Here is a 9251-nt window from a genome sequence, read left to right on the forward strand (position 1 = left end):
TTGACTGGCCATTTTAACATTGTTTGTACTCTTCTTTTGGGAGTCATATACAGCTTAAATCTCAGTTATCCTTTAGACCTGAAGTACACTTTTGAGTTTTTCTAGAAAGTTCTGCTGGGATTTGATGCACAAAAACTGTCACACAAAATGCTTAAGAACAAACTTGTCAGTTGAATCTTTACATCATTCTGGACAAATTAAATTAAATTGTTTCTGGTTTTAAAATTAGGTGCCAGTTTTAATTCTGTCTTTGTTGATGGCACCAATATTTTAAATGTTTATTATTATTATTTTTTTTAATTATATTTGTGACTGTGTTTAAAAATAGAGGCCAGTTGTAATGTTTTTTGACAGCTTAAACATTTTAAAATATCAGAAATTGTTTTATTGCAATACTTGAAGGAAGGTGCACATTGTAAGAATTTTCACAATTGACCAAAATGTTGTTTTTACCTTTTTTTCTTCTGAAACAAATTGTTGTTTACTGGTTATTTACAGGTTATTTACTGTAAGATTATTACCAATTCTTAAAGTTAGTTGCACTATAAAGGACTTGTAAAGAATGTTTACTATTCAATTTTTGATGTTTGATGGGTTTTAGCAGTTGTATACTGCAAAACTTTGCAAAGTTAATAAATTCATTTTGTTTCAAAAAATATGTTTTACACAAGCAAATACTAATAAAAAAGTGTTTATAAAACTAACATACAGTAACATTACTAAGTAAAATATACATATAACTTAAACGCAGTAGTGACACATCTGAATGGGTTGTATCTACTAAGGAATATTTTATACTAAGGAATATTCATTTAACTATATTGTTGCTTGTAGAAACTACTTAACAGACTTGCATGGAACCACTTGACACTCTTTTTTTATGCAGGTCCATCAAATCAGTTTTTGAGTCCACAAAACTGGCTTGGGTTTTCATTCATTCATTCATTCATTTTCTTTTCGGCTTAGTTCCTTTATTTATCTGGGGTTGCCACAGCGGAATGAACCGCCAACTTATCCAGTAAGTTTTTACGCGGCAGATGCCCGTTCAGCCGCAACCCATCTCTGGGAAATGGTTCGGGTTTTTACCCAGGTACTTTTTCAGAATCAAGTTGGTTTTGATTAGATTTTGTTGCCTTGATAACTTATACTAAACAGCTAATCAAGTTTTCATTCTAGATTAGAGACAGCAAACCCAAACTATACCGATCAGTTGTGAGAAAAGTTGACCAAAAAGTTACAATAATTCTATATGAAGTTTAATGCTTCTGTAGTTACATTGTGTACTAAGAGTGACAGAAAATGAACAGTTGCTATTTTCTAGGTCGATATGACTATAGGAACTATCCTCTCAATCTTGTGTAATAATCAAGAAATGTTGCTGACATACCATGGCTGCAGTAGGCACAATGATATTACACACAACTGGTGGTGCAAGTGTAGGGACTATTTTCAGGCACTGTGTAAAGCGGCTTTAAAGTTTTTTGATTGTTATGCCAGAATAAGACTGCACATCGGCCCACAAAATGGGTTTTCTAGTCAGTCTAGTTCAACTCAGTCTTAGCACATGATGTAGGAAATTATTCGGCAGTTCTAGAACGATGTAACTACAGTTTCAAGAGTCAATCTTTAAATAGGAAATGCTAATGGTCTAATCTGATTCAATGATCTATGCTAAACTAAGCTAAGTTAAACTCAACTGTTACTCTAGGGGAGATTAAGGGTGGTTTCACATCTGTAGTATGCTTCATTTTGTCCGGACCAAAGGCAACAAATGATGCATTGTAGCCGTCTTTGGGTCCTTCTCACACCACACTGATTGCTTTGGTCCGAACCAAAAAGAACCAAAATGCAGTCATTTGACAAAATCCACATCACTCATTGGCTAGATGTTGTAGAACATCTTTTCTTAAACTGCTTTTCGATTGGTTAGAATTCACGTGCGGGACAATGCCAATAGAACACTTACAGGTAAACGAACCGGCAGACACAAAATGTCGATTTTGACTATGGAGCGTATATGACTGCGCTGGCTGATTGCATCCCTGCGCATAGTATACTATACAGTTTGTATACATCACTTAGACAAACTATACATTTCTAGAATATAGCGCAGCTGCGGCTGGAAAACAATGTTTTAAATCATGACAAATGGTGAAGATGCATCGTTAGTCACTTCAGGAGGTGTAAATTAATTAAGCTAAACTGCGACATGGTCATCTTCTGGAAATAACACCAACAATCCATCAGGTTTTTCCCTCTCTCTCTCTGTTGGTAAAGTGCTGTCAACAAATATATTCCCTCCACATTCCAGCAGCTGGATTAAACCAAAAAGGCACAGTACTTTTTGCAGTTGGGTCTGCTTTAGTTCGGATCATATTCTCACCACAAACGAACCGCTCCAGGGTTCATTTGAAAGCGTACTGACCACCTCGAAGAGTCTTTTTTGGTATGCTTTTGGTTCGCATTCGAGTGTGATTGCTACATTCACACCTGCCCAAACGAACCGCACCAAGAGGAAAAAATTAACTCTAGTGCGATTCAACCAAACTAAGGCCCCATTCACACTATTTTAGTTTTAAAACGACGTTTTAGATCAAAAACAATCCGCGTCCACACTAGCGTTTTACCTAGCGTCTCTGAACATATCTCCGTCCACACTACGCCACCAAAAACGTATATCATGTGACCATTCGCGCACTATGGGCATGCTCGTTCTAGTATAAATAGAAAGAATGCGTCTCGCTTGGCATTTGGTTATTGTTAGTCAACAAATGCCGGTTGAACATTAAACGCAATGGCAAAGAAAGCAAGAGAGGTATTTTTGTGGACAGACAACAAGGATGAGTTGTTACTAAACATAACAAATGAATAACTGCACAATGGCGCCTAAAACAGACAATAGTGCAAACAACGCTTCCATTTCTGTGCCCATGTTGTTGTTTACTGTACTGTCTTCCGGTAGCGTTAAAGCCATGTGTTATAGTCATGTGATAGAGGCTTGACGAATAAGGGAAGGATACAGTGACGAAGGCAATGACACAAAAGCCCCAATCAGGTAGCGAATCTCAGCAGTCCCGCCTCCGTTTTCAGACGTCTCCGTTTTTCCTCATCCACACAAAGACGGTGCAGCAGCGTTTCAGAATAAAAACGGCCTCTCCACCGTTTTCAAAACGCTTTTTTTCGGCACTCGAGAACTCCGGCGTAGTGCAGACGAATGGCGTAATCGTAGAAAACTTATGCGTTTTAAAACGAAAACGCATTAGTGTAAACGGGGCCTAAATATAGGTGCTTTTACATTTGTAGTTCACTTCATTTGGTCCAGACAAGGGCAATAAATTATAAATTGTAGCATTTTCTGCCGTCTTTGGGTCGTTTTCACACCACACTGCTGGCTTTGGTCAGAACCAGATGAAAAGAATAAAAATGCACTCATCTGACAAAATCCACATCTCTCACTGGCCAGATGTTGTTACTACGGCAAATGGATCAGTCCAAAAGTTGCAGTACTTTTTGCGGTTGGGTCTGTTTTAGTTCTGATTATATTCTTAACCGCTTAAGGGTTCATTTGAATGCAGCAACCGTACTCGAGTGCGCACCAAAGGCAGACCAAAAAAGCGTACTGAGACCTGCTTGAAGAGTACGTTTGCTGCATTCACACCTGCCCAAACGAACCACACCAAGATGGAAAACGAACTTTACAATTCAACCAAACTAAAAAAGGCAGGTGTGAAAGCACCCTAAGGCAGGTGTGAAAGCACCCAAACAAAATGTTGCGTCCCTTTAACTTGAGTGAAATGCAGAAAATGCGTCAACTGACTATGCAGTTTCTAATAAATGTGAGTTTATTATTGATGACTGTTTTGAAATACATACTAGTTTTGGATATGAAATTGTAGCATATACTGTTGGTATTGATCATCCATCAGAAACAGTGACCCTTATTGAGGAAGTAGTGCAATGTAAAATATTTTGCTCAAATGTTTAACACTTTATCGATATCTTGTCATATTTACACCAAAAATTAAAATGAACCACAATGTCCTCAGTGGCTTGAGTGTCGGGAGACTCTTCATTGTTTAACGACTTAATCTCTAACTGCTAAAGTGAGTAATTCACAAATTGCAGTAGGTGGAAACACATAGATTAAGCAATGTTAATATTTTAAAAATGAAAAGAAAGGGAAAAAAAATATTTCATATGTCACTAGAGGAGCGATATCTGAATAGCACATTTTTCCACATGCTTGTAGAGTTATGCTTATCTAAACAAAGTTATGGGGTTGTTCTTTTTCACATTTTCTGGGTTGGTAGATGCACCGGGACCCGATTATAGCACTTAAACATGGAAAAAGTAATATTTTTATGATATGTCCTCTTTAAGTCAACTCTTTCTCTTGAAGCGGGAGAATGAGGGTCCCCAGTGGGAGGCGAGTGTGATTGCGAGGGGATTTTGGGGGGCTCAGGCGAGTATGAGTCCATGTGATGTGCATTAGCGATGACATGTACCTCCAGAAAGCCGTAATGTGATCCCTCATGTAAAAGAGAAGATCACTTCCGGCCTGCCAGCTCTAGCGAGGGACTTTATGCTCTGGGAAATAGCTGACAGACACACAGACACACACACACAGATACACACACAGACACACACACAGACACACACAGACACACACACACAAACACACACACAGACACACACACACACAGACACACACAGACACACACACACAGACACACACACACACACTCTGGTTGTAAGAGCTGACATTGGGAGTTCATCTTGTGTTTTAGCACAGGAGATTGTGGTCCAAGAAACCCCACGGGGCCAGATGGAAAAGTTAAAGAAAATAGTTGCATCAATAAAAAAAAAATAAAATAAAATAATAATAATAATAATAATAATAATAATAATAATAAAAAGAAAAGTAAAAATGATGTATAAACAAATCATCAACAATAACAATTTTATACAATAAAAGAATAAATTACAGAACAGTAAATATAAGCAAACTTCATAGACATCAATAATGCTGATTTACACAAATAAAAAAACTAATACTAATGACATTAATAGCAATATTACTTTTTTTTATAATTTATAAATATACATAACAAATAATAAAAAGTCAATTAAATGGTAATACATACATACTGTATGTATATATAATAAAATAAAACAATCAAATAAATAATAATTAACATTAAATAAACCAATAAAAGCTAAAGCTAAAAAAAATAACAATAATAATTATGATGTTTACGGTGGTGTTTCAAGTTATTTAAAGCAACAAGCAAGCATTGATGGATGGATGCATGGGTGGGGGGAGGGAGGGGTGGGTGGATGTGTGAAGGGAGAGAGGGAGGGAGTGAGGGAGGGAGGGATGAGGAGGGATGGATTGACGGATGGATGAATCCAATGGATAGGTGGATGGATGGTTAGATCTGCACATTCGGATGGATGGGTGGATGGATGGATGGATGGATCCAACAAATGAATGGATGGGTGGGTGGGTGGATGGATGGATGGATGGAGGGATAGAGAGAGGGAGGGAGAGGATGGATGGATGAATGAATGGATGGTTAGATATACACATTTGGATGGATGGATAGATGGATGGAGGGATCCAATGGATGGACAGATGGGTGGATGGATGGACAGATGGGTGGATCCAATGAATATCTGGATAGGTGGATGGATGGATGGATGGATGGATGTGTGGATTAATGGAAGGAGGGATGGAGGGAGGCAGGAATGGATGGATGGATGGATGGATGGATGGATAGAGGGATGGATGGATGGATGGAGGGATGGATGGATGGATGTGTGGATTAATGGAAGGAGGGATGGAGGGAGGCAAGAATGGATGGCTGGATGGATGGATGGATGGATGGATGGATGGTTGGATGGATGGATGGATGGATAGATGGATGGATAAATGGATGGATAAATGGATGGATAGATGGAGAGCGGGATAAATGGATGGATGGATGGATGGATGGATAGGTGAATAGATGGGTGGAACAAGGTAGGGAGAGAGGGGTGGATGGATGGATGGATGGATGAATGGAGGGAGGGTAGAGGAATAGATGGATAGAAGGATGGATGGATGGATGGATGGGTGGGTGGGTTTGTGGCTGGGTGGTTCCGATGGATGGATGGATGGATGGATGGATGGATAAAGAAAGAGATAGATGGATGGATGAGTGAATCCAGTGGATGGATGCATGGATGGATGGATGGATGGATGGATGGATGGATGGATGGATGGATGGATGGGAGGGAGGGAGGGAGGAAGTGAGAGAGGGGTGGATGGATGGATGGCTGGAGGTACAGAGGAGTGGAGGAATGTATGGAAGGATTAATGGATGGATAGAGGCAGGGAGGGAGGGAGGAATGAATAGAGGTAGGGATGGATGGATAGATGGATGGGTGGATGGATGGATGGATAAATCCTAATCTTACCAAACATGCATGCTTAGTTTACTTCACCGATGACCTTAGATTTAATCAAGCGTTTATGATCCTCCAACGTTTTTCTACTTGTATTGTTGACATACTCCCTCTATCCATGTAACACAAAACAAAAATGGAGGCAACTCTTCTTTTTCTTGGAAGCGAATCAATTGGTTCTCTTATCTCTCACATTTATGACTGCACAGTCTGACAAGCCCCCTCCTCACTTCACCCAAACCTTCAGTACATGCTTTTTTGAACCCAAGCTCCTAATTTGACTCAAACTTCCAATCATCTTTTAACCTACGCCTCCAAATTCCACTCACAGCTGTCAAACACCCCTGTGTGTCAAAAGCTGCTGCCAAAACGTACTCAGCTGAGAACGCAGTCATTAGCCAAAAAAAAAAAAAAATGTGCACCACAAAACCCATGGAAGGAGGAAAGTAAGAAGAAAAAAACTGGATTGTAGCACCTCGGCCAGCCAGGTTTTTTTTTTTTCCCCATTCTTTGTAACCCACAAAACTTTAATGGCTCTGGAGAATTTGCAGCATCTCAATCCAACCTGTCAAGAGACACGGGGAGCGCTTTTGCTTTTATCTGCTCAGCGCTGCTCCCGACATCTGGAGGCCGTCCATCGGTAAATCTCTCCGGCTCCACGCTAGATCCTTTATGTATGTTTAAGCTGTTACACGAAACAGACCCGACTGACCTCTTCGGCACCCGCTGCCACTTGACTGGATAGAGACACCGGCTGTCGACGGCCATAGATGAATAACAGTGATTAGGAGGCATAAATAAAAAAAGTGCAAGATGATTATAGCTAATTTATTCATAAAAGTGACAGTCCGCGGGTCATAAGGTTGCGAGCGGTGAACGTCCCGCTGTCTGGGTGCATTAGTGTGGAGATGGAAAGGGGAAAGGTTTGAGGTTGTTGGACTTGCTGCAAGGACGTCTTTGACCGCTACATGAGTCAAAGTGGGATGTGCTGTGTGTTTAGATGTTCTTCGAGGTTTTTTTTTTGAAAAGGAAAGGTTACTCTGATGCTGTTGATGCAATCTCATGACTATGAATGTTCAAACTAAGTGGATTTGGATGGTGATGGAAACTGTCAAGCAGAATTTTTAGTGAATAATGACTTACATTTTAGTCTGTTTTCAGACAATGCTATTGCATGACTTGAGATGATATGAAATATAGTGTCATAAGTCTAGACTATTTTTATTGCTTTTTTTTCTTGACAGCACCTGGTCCTCATCCACTTTTGGTGTATAAAAAAACAATCTTTAAAATTCTTTCTGTTGATCAGATGAAAATACAGCAACCCAGGCTCATTCTGATTACGTACCCCTATATACATTTCTGGAGAGAGCAAAATACATCCCAGGAGCATTTTTATTTATTTATTTTTTTGCAGTTTCTGTTTTTGCAAATCCGCCGCTGTGTACTCATTTTCAGATTTCTTTCAAGAGTGCCATTCATGCCTACTGTTCTCACATAACTCCACCACAGGCCACTGTTGACTAACTGACTGACTGACTGACTGACTGACTGACTGAGTGACCAAGCGACCGATTTCCCCACCCCACTTATACCCAACCAATAGCATTTTAAAAAGCACCAATTGACCCGCCCACCCACTTGCCTTAACCTAACCGCAGTGTTTTGAAAAGCAATCCAGAAAAAGAAAGGCCCCTTATTTTGACCACGTTTCAGATTTTACCACATTCTCACCCTGTTATTTACTCGTTTATTTTATTTTTTGGTTTGTTTTTTTTGTCTTACCCGCTTTCTGGAACTGTTCTGCACTGGACTCGAACTTCGTTGTTGTGGTCAACTACGCTTACTAGGTAAGCGGTCAGCAGATTGTTTGTATTGTGCCAAAAGAAAAATCTAACCCATACAATATCTCTCTCTCTCTCTCTTTTACACATATAGCGGCTTGTATGTGTTCATTCATCATGACTTAAAAAGTGGATTACATACTTATTAAGATATTGTTATTAACACTTAAAAAGTATTTCGCTGCATAACTAAAACTATTTGTGGTACCATATACTACTGTACATAGCTAACCCTACCTCATATCTAAATCTAGATACTACTTTAATAACTATTTATAAGCAGCAAACTATAAGAGTGTTTGTGTGTGTATGTGTGTATATATATATATATATATATATATATATATATATATATATATATATATTTATTAGGGATATTGTTTTTTTTAGGTTTTTGACATATTTTATAAGGTACACCTTACTAGTACCGGGTCCCTTTTTGCCTTCAAAACTGCCTTAATCCTTCGTGCCATAGATTTAACAAGGTACTGAAAATGGCCACTCTCTTCTGACTTCTGGCATTAACAAAGCATTTGCACCCAGAGAACTGCCGCTCTCTGGATATTTTCTCTTTTTTGGACCATTCTGTGTAAACACTAGATATGGCTATGCATGAAAATCCCAGTAGATCAGCAGTTACTGAAATACTCAGACCAGCCCATCTGGCACCAACAACCATGCCACGTTCAAAGTCACTTTAATCACCTTTCTGGTGCTCGGTTTGAACTGCAACATGATTATCTTGACCATGTATACATGCCTAAATGCATTGAGTTGCTGTCATGTGATTGGCTGATTTGAAATTTGCGTTAATTAGCAGTTGGACAGGTGTACCTAATAAAGTGGCCAGTGAGTGTATGTTGTTCTCTACTGTATCAAACAAAAATTGCCCTTGCTATATATATATATATATATATATATATATATATATATATATATATATATATATATATATATATA

General features: G+C 38.9%; 1 protein-coding gene across 13 annotated transcripts in view; it reads right to left on the reverse strand.

Moving 5' to 3' along the window:
* Positions 1-9251, reverse strand: part of nbeab (neurobeachin b) — a 770985-nt gene that overhangs the window by 457221 nt on the left and 304513 nt on the right. The window lies entirely within an intron of this gene.

This window comes from Danio rerio, chromosome 15, assembly GCF_049306965.1.
Source record: "Danio rerio strain Tuebingen ecotype United States chromosome 15, GRCz12tu, whole genome shotgun sequence".
Lineage (NCBI taxonomy): Eukaryota > Metazoa > Chordata > Actinopteri > Cypriniformes > Danionidae > Danio > Danio rerio.